Source organism: Cygnus atratus, chromosome Z (assembly GCF_013377495.2).
Source record: "Cygnus atratus isolate AKBS03 ecotype Queensland, Australia chromosome Z, CAtr_DNAZoo_HiC_assembly, whole genome shotgun sequence".
NCBI classification, from domain to species: Eukaryota; Metazoa; Chordata; class Aves; order Anseriformes; family Anatidae; genus Cygnus; species Cygnus atratus.
Window position 1 is genome coordinate 10,471,464 of NC_066396.1, and position 13,041 is coordinate 10,484,504.

Sequence of the window (13,041 nt, forward strand, 5' to 3'; positions counted from 1 at the left end):
GGGGAGGTGCCCCGCTAGACCTTCTGCTCACAAACAGAGGACCGGTGGGAGATGTGGTGGTTGGGAGCTGTCTTGGGCAGATTGACCACGAAATGGTAGAGTTCTCTATTCTTGGCGAAGTCAGGAGGGGGACCAGTAAAACTGCTGTCTTGGACTTCTGGAGGGCAGACTTTGAGCTGTTCAGGACACTGGTTGGCAGAGTCCCTTGGGAGGCAGTTCTGAAGGGCAGAGGAGTCCAGGAAGGCTGGGCGCTCCTCAGGGAGGAAATCTTAATGGCTCAGGAGCAGTCTGTCCCCACGTGCCCAAAGACGAGCTGGCATGGAAGGAGACCAGCCTGGCTGAACAGAGAGGTGTGGCTAGAGCTTAAGAAAAAAAAGAGGGTTTATGATCTTTGGAAGAGAGGGTGGGCCACTCAGAAGGATTATAAGGATGTTGTAAGGATGTGCAGGGGCAAAATTAGAAAGGCCAAAGCTCATCTGGAGCTCAATCTGGCTACTGCTGTTAAAGATAACAGAAAATGTTTTTATAAATACATTAACACAAAAAGGAGGACTAAGGAGAATCTCCATCCTTTACGGAGTGCGGGGGGAAACTTAGTGGTGAGAGATGAGGAAAAGGCTGAGGTGTTTAATGCCTTCTTTGCCTCAGTCTTTAGCGGCAAGACCAGTTGTTCTCTGGATACCCAGTGCCCTGAGCTGGTGGAAGGGGTTGGGGAGCAGAACGTGGCCCTCACAACCCACAAGGAAATGGTTGGCGACCTGCTACAGCACTTAGATGTATGCAAGTCAATGGGGCCAGATGGGATCCACCCGAGGGTACTGAGAGAGCTGGCGGAAGAGCTGGCCAAGCCACTTTCCATCATTTATCAGCAGTCCTGGCTATTGGGGGAGGTCCCAGTCAACTGGCGGCTAGCAAACGTGACGCCCATCTACAAGAAGGGCCGGAAGGTAGACCTGGGAAACTACAGGCCTGTTAGTTTGACCTCAGTGCCAGGGAAGCTCATGCAGCAGATTATTTTGAGTGCCATCACGCGGCACTTGCAGGGCAAGCAGGCGATCAGGCCCAGTCAGCATGGGTTTATGAAAGGCAGGTCCTGCTTGACGAACCTGATCTCCTTCTATGACAAAGTGACGCGCTTAGTGGATGAGGAAAAGGCTGTGGATGTGGTCTACCTTGACTTCAGTAAGGCTTTTGAAACTGTTTCCCACAGCATTCTCCTCGAGAAACTGGCTGCTCTTGGCTTGGACTGGCGTACGCTTTGTTGAGTTAGAAACTGCCTGGGTAGCCGGGCCCAAAGAGTCGTGGTGAATGGAGTCAAATCCAGTTGGAGGCCGGTCACTAGTGGAGTCCCCCAGGGCTCAGTACTGGGGCCAGTCCTCTTTAATATCTTCATCGATGATCTGGATGAGGGGATCGAGTGCACCCTCAGTAAGTTTGCTGGTAAGTTAGGCTGGACCGATGGGCTGAGGCCAACTGTATGAAGTTCAGCAAGGCCAAGTGCCGGGTCCTGCACCTGGGGCACAACAACCGCAAGCAGCACTACAGGCTGGGAGAGGAGTGGTTGGAAAGCTGCCTGGCCGAGAAGGGCCTGGGAATACTGGTTGATAGTCGGCTGAATATGAGCCAGCAGTGTGCTCAGGTGGCCAAGAAGGCCAACAGCATCCTGGCTTGCATAAGAAACAGTGTGGCCAGCAGGGCTAGGGAAGTGATTGTCCCCCTGTACTTGGCTCTGGTGAGGCCGCACCTCGAGTACTGTGTTCAGTTTTGAGCCCCTCGCTACAAGAAGGACATGGGGGTGCTCAAGTGAGTCCAGAGAAGGGCAGCGAAGCTGGTGAGGGGTCTGGAGAACAAGTCTTATGAGGAGCGGCTGAGGGAGCTGGGATTGTTCAGCCTGGAGAAGAGGAGGCTCGGGGGCGACCTTATTGCTCTCTACAGGAACCTTAAAGGAGGCTGTAGCAAGGTGGGGGTTGGTCTATTCTCCCACGGGCCTGGTGACAGGCACCAGGGGAGGTTTAGGTTTGATATTATGTTAGGTTGGATATTAGGAAGAACTTCTTTACTGAAAGGGTTGTTAGGCATTGGAATGGGCTGCCCAGGGAAGTGGTTGAGTCACCATCCCTGGAGGTCTTTAAAAGATGTTTAGATGTAGAGCTTGGTGATGTGGTTTAGTGGAGGACTTGTTAGTGTTAGGTCAGAGGTTGGACTCGGTGATCTTGGAGATCTCTTCCAACCTAGATGATTCTGTGATTCTGTGAAATCCTGGGAGCAGCAAAACCCGAAGGGAGGCTGCGGAGGAGCTCCCTGGGGCCACACACCCCGGCTGTGAGCTGCATGCTGCCACATGCTGCCACTTCCCGCTCCACAGCACAGCTTCCCAAAACATGAATCTCACCTCCTGCTGTTCAAAGCCTGCCAGCTGCCCTTCTGCACCGTGTTGGCCTCGCTGAAGCTTCACCTGACCCCTTTCCTGTGTTTGGGGCCTGTGGGCGGCCGTCTGCACAGCCCTAGAGTGAAGAGCAGCATGCACTGAGTGTCTCCCTGCTCGCGGGATGCTGCGAATCCCTGCAAGGCTGGAAGCCCCGTGCTCCTTTCCCTGCTCTCTCTGAGCGCTCCCGGAGCTCCAGCCTGGTGGAAGGGGCCAGCCCCACATGTTGTGCAGTGTTACCCCTGCCTCTGCCAGGATGTGCCCCGCGAGGCAAGGCAGAAACCCCTGGAGAGGTCCATCGGCTGCCGCAGCAGCAGCAAGCGCCGCGCCGCACGGAGGCACTGGCAGTCCTGCCCGCGTTTGGCTCTTCCCACCCCACTGACGCGCTCTCCGTCTTCTCTGTGCAGGATGTCCCAGGCCCCAGTGGGACCCAAGCCTCCGCGTTGTCCCAGAGAAGATGCTTTATGGGGACATGGAGGAGCTGACACTGAGCTGCCTCACTGGGGATGATCCTCCTCTTGCTGTGATCAGATGTGCTGCATGGACAGGCTGGGGATATACTTGGGAGGTGAAGGACATGCAGGGAACGTGGCATTACATGGGAATGCGCCTGACCTGCACAGGTAAGTCGGGGGGCAGCAGCTCTCCCCTGCTGCGGGCTCGTCTCCATCAGCACGGCTTCTCACCGGGATGCCTTGGCCTCGGCTCTGGGATGGCCCCAGCCGGGAGCAGCCTCCGAGCTGGGCTGGGACAGAAGCCCCCAGCGGGCTCCGGCCTTGCCCCTGTCCTGCCTCTGCAGCCTGTCTGCCTGAGCCACGGGGACGCTGGCGGCGGCCAGATCCTGCCCTCAGCCCTGCTCGCTCTGAGCACCTCACAGCCCCGCTGGGCTCCTGTCCCGCACCCAGGGGCCGCAGCGTCTCCTCGCCGTGCCGACGGCCGACCCCGCAGTCCGTCATGGCCCAGCCTCGGCCCCCTCCTGCCCGAGCACCCCCGTCCCCGAGGAGGACTGTCACGCATTCTCCCCAGCAGGAACATGCCAGAAACCCCAGTGGGACAGAAGGATCACGCTTGTCCCAAGGAAAGGCAACTACACGCTGAACGAGGAACTGAGGCTGTCTTGCCCTGGAGGTGTCAAGCCCTCCTTTACCAACGCCAAATGCGCGAGGGAATTTCAAGGAGTGACTTCTGGAAAACCTGTCGTTGGGGTCAGCTGGTGGGGGAGGAACGGCACAGGCGCCTGGACCCGCATTGAGGAGCCCGTAGCGTGCGTGGGTAAGCGGGGCAGCTCTCCCCGTCCCCTCTCTGCCCTCACGCTCCCGAACCAGCCACGACACTGCCTGCCCCAGCCCTTGCTTGGCGCTGCGGTGACCTGCCAGATGCTGAGGGGCTGCGGGGCCAGGAGAGCAGCACGCCGCGGGCAGGGCGCGAGCCCGGGTATGTCCGTGGTGTGCAGGGCTCGTGGGGAGGGCGCAGGGCACAAGGCAGTAGCCTGGAGGCCAAATTCTGCCCTGTCCTCCCCCCTCGGAGCGCCCTCCCCCGCCACTGTGCCCAGGCAGACGCTGCTGTCCTGTGCTCAGCACCCCTCGAGTTTCCCCACGGCCTTGGTTCTGGCCTCCCGGAGCCTCCTGGCCCCCTGCTCTCACACAAATTTGCCTTTGACAGTGAAATGCTCAAGGCCCCAGTGGGACCCTGACCTTCGTCTGATACCAGAGCAGGACGTCTATGAGGAGGAAGAAGAAGTGAAGCTGAGCTGCCCTGAGGGTTCCCAGCCCCCCTTCCAGCAGGCTAAATGTGCATGGAGAGCTCAGGCTGTGGCTACAGGGGAACACAAGGGCACCTGGACACAGAGAAACAACTTGGGACGCTGGGTCCGCATTGCGGGCCCCATGAAGTGCACCAGTAAGTGTGGCGACAGGAGGTGCCTCGCCTGGAGCCCCGTGGCTCAGCGGCTCCTCGGGTGCCATGGCACGGCGAGGTGAAGGGCAGCCTGAGCTGGGCTTGGGGTCAGGTCCAAAGAGCGGCTGGAGGGGTCTCCTGCTGCAGGGGGGATTGTCCTGGGAAGCTGCCGGCCGTGGGATGTGGTGGGGGGCAAAGAGTGAGCATGGAAATGAGGGTGGAGAAGGGATTTCATGGGCAAGTGACAAGGGGAGCCCCCTCCGTCCCAACAAGGCTTGCTGGGGGGTGAGCCATGGCAGCTGGATGGCTTGTCTTCCATCTCCCTTTGGTGGCTGGAGGGATTGCTGGTGGTTGCCGACAGCTGGCGGTACCCTGCCCCACCTCATCACCCACACCCCAACTAAACCCGCTTTTGCCTGGACAGAAACATGCCAAAGGCCCTTGTGGGACCTAGCACTCCATCTAGCACCACACCAGGAGGTGTACAAGGAGAACGAAGAAGTGATGCTGAGCTGCCCTGAGGGTTTCGAGCCATCTTTCAGCCACATCAAATGTTCAAGAGAAGTCCAGTCCATCAACACTGGGAAACCTGTGTACAGAGAATACAGAGAAGTTTGGATGGGAAAGGACCCGGGAGGTGCCTGGACCCACATTCTCTCCAAGGTGGAGTGCGTGGGTAAGGGAGGTGCCAGGAGCTCTCCTGGGGCCCCTGCGTGCTGGGGGATGTAGGGGGTGATGCCAAAAGCAGTGGGAGGCAGCCCCTGCGCCTGCCCAGGGCTTGCCCGGGGTCTGCAGGGGTGCCTGGACAGGGAGGGAGCTGGTGGCAGCCTCTGTGCCCGAGGGTCCCGGCAGGAGGGGGCTGCGGCAGCCAGCCAGGGGCAGCAGCTGGAGCTGCCCCGAGGGGCCAGGTTGGAGCACCCGGCACTTGGGACAAGGGCGCCCAGAGCCCCTGGAGCTCCTGCTCCTCCTGGGCCTTCTCGGGAGGGCTGGGGAAGCAGCGTGGGGCCCTTCCTGCTCCCATCCCCTTCCTGGGGCCATGGTGCAGGAAGGTGCTCCACGTCGTGTCCCGCAGCTCCATCCCTCACTGTAGTGTGCCATGACAAGGATCTCCTGTCACGTCCCCTGCCTTGCCCTGCATGGCCAGCCTCTGCCCTGCTAGCACCTTCCCTTCTTGTTGCTGCAGGAAAATGCCAGAAGCCCCGGTGGGACCCCAGATTAATCTTTGTCCCAGAACGGGCATCCTACATCCTCAATGACGTGGTGACGGTGAGGTGCCCTGAAGGGTACTGGCCTCCTCCCATGAAGATCACCTGTATACAGCCTACCCCAAGCCAAGGCTCCCCAGCTCCTCAGAGGTTCTGGTTTGTGAGGAGCAGCGCTGGCCTCTGGGAGCCTCTGGATCAGCGGCAGACCGTGACGTGTGTGGGTGAGTGAGGGACTTGAGAGGGAAGGGTGGGCCCGATGGCGGTGTCCTGCCTTCGTGCTGGCCCTGTTCCAGAGGCACACACGGATGTTCCCGGCCGGGTGCAGGTGCGCTCTGTGGCGAGAGAGCCAGCGCCTGCGGGAGCATTTCCCTCCCGAGGGGCTGCGCCCGCTGCCAGGGAGCAAGGGGACAGAGGCAGGGGTCTGCTCCCACTAGAAGCTGCCAGCTTCTGAGCACACCCTGATCCAGACTCCTCCAGCTCTGCAGCTGGAGACCTGGCGTGGGCAGTGTCACCTCTGCCTTCCTCTCCCTGCAGCTGGGTGGGAGCAGGGCTGGCAGACTGCAGCACCCTTGCAAGGGTGCCAGGGGAAGGGAAGGGAAGAAAATGACTCTTTTGCAATGCTTCCTTCACAGAGGCCTTCCAGGTTGTGCCTGGGACCTTGGAGGTTTCCACCACCAGCATCAAACTGAACTGGACCTGCAGTCTGCCTGATGCCTGCCAGCACATGCAGGCCACGTGCAGGCTGGCAGGGCCTTCCTCCCCTCCCTGTGAGGCTGAGGAGGTCACGGGACAGGAGATGCTGCACGGCCAAAATGGAACATTTACCTGTCCCCCTCTGCAGCCCTTCACTGTCTACAGTGTCACCATCTCAGTGCCCTGGAACACAATCCTGTTCACACGGTTCCTGAGGACAAAGGCAACAGGTAAGTGTTCCCTGCCTGTAATGTCAAGGTACCCTTTGCTTTTCTCCCCAAAATTTCAGCCCCAGGTTGGTGTCCCCGTGTGTGACCCCGTCTCGCTGTGCTTCCAGTGCCCGAGAAGCCGGAGCGGCTGTGGCTGGATGCCAGCACGGGGACGCTGCGGTGGCAGGCGCTGCCCTCCTGCAAAGGGGAGATCCTTGGATACCAGGTACCAGGGGAACAGGGGGCAGCAATGGGTGCTGCGGTCAGTCCCTGAGGCTTCATCGCCGCTCCTTCCTGGTCCCTCTCTGCCCCTGCTCCAGGCGGGGTCCCTCCCACGGGATGCCGTCCTGCCTGAACTGAGCCTGTGGGGGCTGCCCACAGCCAGCAGCTCTTCAAGAACTGCTCCCACATGGCTCCGTACCACGGGGTCCATCCCCCAGGAGCAAACTGCTCCAGCACGGGTCCCCCACGGGTGGGCGGCAGCTCCCCCCAGACCCCCTGCTCCTGCGTGGGCTCCTCTCCACGGGCTGCAGCTCCGGCCCGGGGCCTGCTCCTGCGGGGGCTCTCCATGGGCCGCAGCCTCCTCCGGGCCACATCCACCTGCTCCACCGGGGGCTCCTCCACGGGCTGCAGCGTGGAGATCTGCTCCATGTGGGACCCATGGGCTGCAGGGGGACAGCCTGCTCCACCAGGGGCCTCTCCACAGGCCGCAGGGGAACTGCTGCTGCCTGCCTGGAGCACCTCCTGCCCTGCTGCTGCACTGACCTGGGGGGCTGCAGAGCTGATTGTCGCTCCTCACTGTCCCAGCTGCTGTGGTGCAGCAGGTTTTTTTCCCTTTCTCTGCTCTCACAGAGGCACAAGAAAATCTCTCATGCTCAGCCTGGGAAGCAGTGGGTCCCTTTGGAGCTGGCTGAAGCTGGCCCTTATCTGACGGGGGGCAGCTTCTTGATTCTTCTCACAGAGGCCACCCCTGCAGCCCGCCACAACCAAAACCTTTCCACATAAACCCAATACACTCCTGCTGCCTGCAGGGGTTGTGGGTGCTCTGTGCCTGGGGGTTTCCTCCCCAGCACTGCACAGCCTGTGGTTTGGCAGATGTTGGGGCTCTGTGCGCAGCACTTTGTGACGTGTTTGGTGGCACAGCCTCACGGGCTTTCCTGTGCCCCTTGGGGCCTTATTTCTGGTTTCTGGAACAGGAAAGGCTGTGGTTTGCAGTGCTGGGTGCAGCAGCAAGGGGGCCAGTGCAGCACCCAACTTGTAGCCCTGTGGAGGTTAGATGTGACTCATGCCTCACTGAGGATGCCTTGGAAATCCAACCAGCCTGGAGAGCAGAAGTGTGCTCTGAGCAGCTCCATCTGCTGCTGCTGCTGCGGTGGTATCCTTGCAGCAGATTGCCCTTGTTTTGAGTGCTGGCTCCAAATTCCCTCCTCTCCTCCTCTGGTGTGCGTTGAGGTCCACGCGTGGGGCCAAGGCTCCCGCTGGCGTCTCTCCGGGAGTTTCCCAGCACTGCGATGGGTGCAGACGTGGGGAGCACCGCAGCGCTGCTGGGCTCTGGCTGGCTGTGCGGTGGGCACGTTCCCCTCCAGCTCCGTGTCCTGTCCCCAGCTGAACGTCACCGCCAGGGGCCCGCAGGACGGCGGCTTCCTCCAGGTCGAGCGGCTGAGGCTGAGCAGCTCCGTCACGGAGCACCCGCTGCCTGCGCACGGCCCTGGCACCAGCTACACGGTGGCCGTGCGGGGCCTCACGGCTGCCGGGGCCGGCGCAGCATTGCTGGAGGAGTTTCAGACCAACAGCTCGGGTAAGGGTCTGTGCGCGCTGCCCCTGCTCCTGCCCTGCCTCGCCGTGCCTCCTGCTGATGCTCGTCCCCTGGGTCTTCCTCCGCAGAGACCTCGGACCCTCCTGATGTCAGCTCCCGCCTTGTGCGCGACATCTCCCCATCCCAAGGCACGGCCGTGCTTCCCCTCCGCCCCATCACCTGGGTCCCCGAGGCGGGCAGGTGAGTGCAGCCCCGGCTGCTCTGCTCTGCACAGCCCCGAGCAGCGCTGTCACCTGCAGCTGCCTCCGTTCAGCTCTTCCCTTCCCCATCCCCGTCCCCATTCCCGCACCTGTCCCCATCCCCATCCCGTCCCCATCCCACCCCCGTCCCCGTCCCCGGCTCACAGCCCTGCCTTGCAGCGAGCACCAGCTCCTCGTGGCTGCGACGCACAACGGCACGGCGCTGGAAGGCGCCTGCTCGGGGGAGCTGCAGCCCTTCAACGCCAGCCGCCCACCCGACGCCTACGTGGCCGCCGTGCTCAACCTCACCGCCCCCACGGCCTTCGTGCTGGGCGACGGGACCCACGGGCACGGCTTCCACAACGCTCCCCTGCGCCCGGGCTCGGACTACACCGCCCTCCTCCGCCTCGTGCGGCGCTCCCAGCAGGTACCCGTGGCGGGAGGCTGCAGCTCCCTGGGGACGCTGCCGGCCAGGGACGGGGCAGGGCAGCGTCCCCCGCGTCCTCGGTCACGGCCGGGGTGCTTGGTGGCCTGGGTGGCCGCCCTCTGCTCTGAACTCTCCTTCCTGTTTCTCCCAACAGGAGGAGACGTTCACCTGCGTGTGCTACAGCTTCTCTGTGGGTAAGTGGGCTCCTCTGCTGAGGGGCTGGCTCACCCTGCGCCCTGTGCCCGAGGCTCTCTCCCATGTCCTCCCTTTCCCCAGCCTGGCAACTTGCTGTGGACAGGAGCTGGCGAGTGCAGGAGCTCCTTGTGGGGGCACAGCAAACCTCTCATTTCCCATTCCCCGGGGTAATGCTATAGCCAGATGCTACCTTCATCCTCTTGGATGTTCCCTGGATCCTGAGGCCACTTGGGCACTTGTGGCACAGCTGGAGCCTGCACAGCTTCCATGCCATCATCTCATATTGCATTTCAGTCCTAATGCTGCCCTAGTACAAGTGCAAACCCCAAAAAACTCAAACCACTCACCTGGCTCTGGCCATGCCTGGGGACAGTCATAGAGACACACTGACACACTATGAGCCCATACTGAAGGGCTTCACACCAAGCAAACACCCACTCCTGCACAACCCTAACTTTTCCACAGCACAGAGCCTGCGGTGGGTGATGAGGGAAGCTGCTTTTCTCCCCACAACCCTGTGAGGTCTCTGGATTTGGTCTCTGCAGAAGCCTGATCCTGAGCTGTGCTGTTTGCAGGGCAGGAGCTGGCACCTCTGCTGAAGAGGATGCCTGTGCTGACGGCACTTGTAGTGACAATGGTAGTTCTGGCACTGGGCATTCTGCTGCTCTTCCTGCTCTTCAGGTTAGTATGTGCCTCTCCTCTTCTGCTCTCTGTGCTGTCACGGGACATTCAGGGCCTTGGGCAACCCAGGGAGGACCCTGATATAAAGCAGGGCTGCCACACTGACAACCTCCTCTCCTCTCCATCTTCTGCATGTCCAAGGGCATCTCTTGCTGTTTTGCAGGCGAAAGCACAACGGTTCAAAAGCATCTGAAAGCAACAGCACTATCCCCCTGAGAAAATGTCGAGGAGGTGCAGTATGAGCAGCGGCCCCATCTGCACAGGCTGCCTATTAAAAGTGCAGGCAGGGTGCTTCCAGGCACTGTGAGGTCCTTACAGGGCCAAGGGAGGTCAGAACTGGCTGGTATGGGGAAAGGAACACATCCCCAAATAGGGGGACCTGGATGGAAAGGGACAGCCTGGGCTTTGGTGGGGTCCCACTCCCAGCTGTCAGGTCACCGTCTCCCCTGGTGGTCCCCGTAGGTGTGAACAAGCTGAACACACAAATCCCAGTGGAGGAACTGCTGGAGGCTCTGAAGAAGCTTAAGAGGGCAGAAATAGAGGCAGAGCAAACAGAGGATGAATCAGCCAGCAGTGCCGGGCGGATGGCAGAGTATCAGGTCTGGTTTAGCTTTGCTTTCCCGTCTGGCTGCACTGCCCGTGCAGTCCCGGCCCGCCGTGGGGCATGCGATGCAGGCAGCCTCAGCCAGCCCCAGAACTTAGGCTAATCCGGAGCTCATCTTCCTCCTCTGCAGCAACTGACCTCCACATTGTTGCATCCCTGCGATGCTGGGAAGGAGCCATGTAACCAGGGCAAGAACCGCTACAAGTGCATCATTCCCTGTAAGCTCTCTGGGGGCTGGCACAGGCATTTGGAGGTGGCTGGGCAGTGCAGGTCCTGAGGCCTGGAAATCTGCTGAGAAAGGAGCAGGCAGCCCTGGGTCTTCCTGAATTACACCTTCTTCCTGAAACAGTCATTTCACTGCTGCCCCAAAGGGACAGCCCACTGACTCCCACTTCCCTTCTCTTCCAGATGACCACTGCCGTGTGGTGCTGCAGCCCTCTGCAGACACAGGGAACGACTACATCAACGCCAGCTACGTGGATGTAGGTAGCGAGGAATCGCTGCCCTGGGCAGGGTAGGAGAGGTGCCAGCTTTCTAGAGGGCAGCCCTGCTTACACGGGTGTCCCCAAGGACTGGCACTTGCTGTCCTCACATGCTGGCAGATCTTGGGATGTTGCTCTCCCTGGTCCCCTCTGAGCTGCCTGCAGCACTCTGGGTTTGTGCACCATCCTCATCCCCAATAAAAAGTGACCTGCTCACAGTAGGAAAGGGACAGGGATGGAGAGGCAGCCCGTGGGCACCTGCTCTCCGTGCTGACCAGGACTGGTGCTGTGGGACATGTTGTGCAGAGGGCTCTGGTACCTGCGGGGATGGACCTTGTGTTTCTTGTATTTCTTGTTAAATGTTTAACCTGGGTGATTGGAGCTGTTTGAACCTCTCCCTCACAGAGCTACCGGAGTCCGCGCTTCTTCATTGCCGCTCAAGGTGAGTGCTTCCAGCCCTGGAAACTCCCCAGAGCTGGCACAGGGCCCTGCTCATGCCCAGGAGATGGCAGTCCCTGCTCTGAACCCCCTGGGGTGTGGGGGGCTGGGACAGCAGCCCAGGAGCTGCTGAAGACTCCGTCCGGGGCCCTCTATCTCTCGTGCTTTTGTTGCCTATGGTGGTCACAGCTGCTGCAGGGCATGCGTGGTCTTAGTCTGACCACAGGAGGAGGCTCTGAGCCAGCTCCTGCACTGCTCAAGCTAAGGACACGGTCCCCACAAGCCTGGTTTGTTCCCCTTTGGAGGCTGGTGTGGCAGGGACAAACCTGCAAATGTCTGACAGTGCTGTCCTCAGCGTCAGGCTCCTTCCAACGGCACAGAGCTGCAGTGGGTCAGTCTGCTCCATGCAGCATGCAGTGAGGGGGTCTCAGGCTCCTTGCAAAGCTGCTGAAATGCTCTTCAGGAAATAGGACCCTAAACGTGGGAGGAACTCTTGGTCATCTTCGGGATCTGGGTAGGGAAACTCCTGCAGCAGCTGTGAATCCCTGGCATACCCCAGGCTTGCTTGCCCTCCCTCTTTCCTGTCCCCCTTTCTAACAGAGGTGCTGAAGCTGGTGTGCCCAGTACCCTGTAATGCCCAGGCTGCACAGCATCAGTCCTGGGCAGGGGGAAACACGAGTCTACCCCTAGCCCAGGAGCCTGGGAGCATCTCCACGGCTTGGGCTCTGACACCAGGCTCTCCTCTTTCTCTTCTAGGCCCCTTGCCCGGGACGGTGGTGGATTTCTGGCAGATGGTCTGGCAGGAGAAGACCTCAGTCATTGTGATGCTGACGGGCTTAGTGGAGCAGAACAAGGTACAGAAACCATCTCCCTCTCTGCTCAGCTCAGGTCTCCCCGGTGCCCAGGTTTCCTTGCCTGCTTTGCTTTGCTCTCAGTGCAGCCCTCGGTGAGGGCAGGGGGCAGCTCCACACCAGTGCTGGCTTGTAATGCTCCCCGAATGAGCTTCCTGGTGCTCAGCAGTCTCGCTGCTGTTGACAGACCAAGTGTGAGCAGTACTGGCCAGAACAGGAGCAAGTCTACGGGGACTTCACCGTGACGCACAACAACACTAGGACCACCATGGGCCTTGTCACACGCATCTTCCGCCTGCAGAAGGTAAGACTGGCATGTAGCTGTGATGGAGATGCAGGGTGCTTCTGGGGTTCAGCAGCTGGTGGTCAGCCCTGCCTGGTCTCCAGCAGTAGCAGGTCAGCTTTGCTGTCACTGGTCTCTGTCTCAGGGCATCAGCCCCAGGCTTTTTGGGATGATGAGACAGGTACCTGCCACCTGGGGTAGTCTGCAGACAGTCCCCATTGAAGCACCATGGTGCCTTGCAGCTCCTAAACCTGAACAGAGAGATTATGGTTTAAGATAACTTACATGAGAACACTTCTCAAAACGGGTATTTCTGCTGAAGTTATACCTCAGATAATAAACAGGAACAAAAGAAGATGCAAGGAGGGGAAAGCAATACAAAATGGACATGTTGCAGCTGGGCATATTCTTGTCTTACCTAGAACAAAGTCCAGCTGAAAGCTAAAGCTCCAAGAGCACCTGATGGGGGACATAACAGTTCATTAGCTCTGGCCAAGTGAATGTGATGCTCAGGAAAAAAAAATCAGGATGGGCTGGTACAAATGTGACTATATTCATATCAGTGCAGTATCAGCCTTAGGAAGTGTCTGATCTGGGGAAGCAGGGGCTTTTCAATGACTATGGAAAGACTCCACATTGTAATTTTTTTTTCTCTGG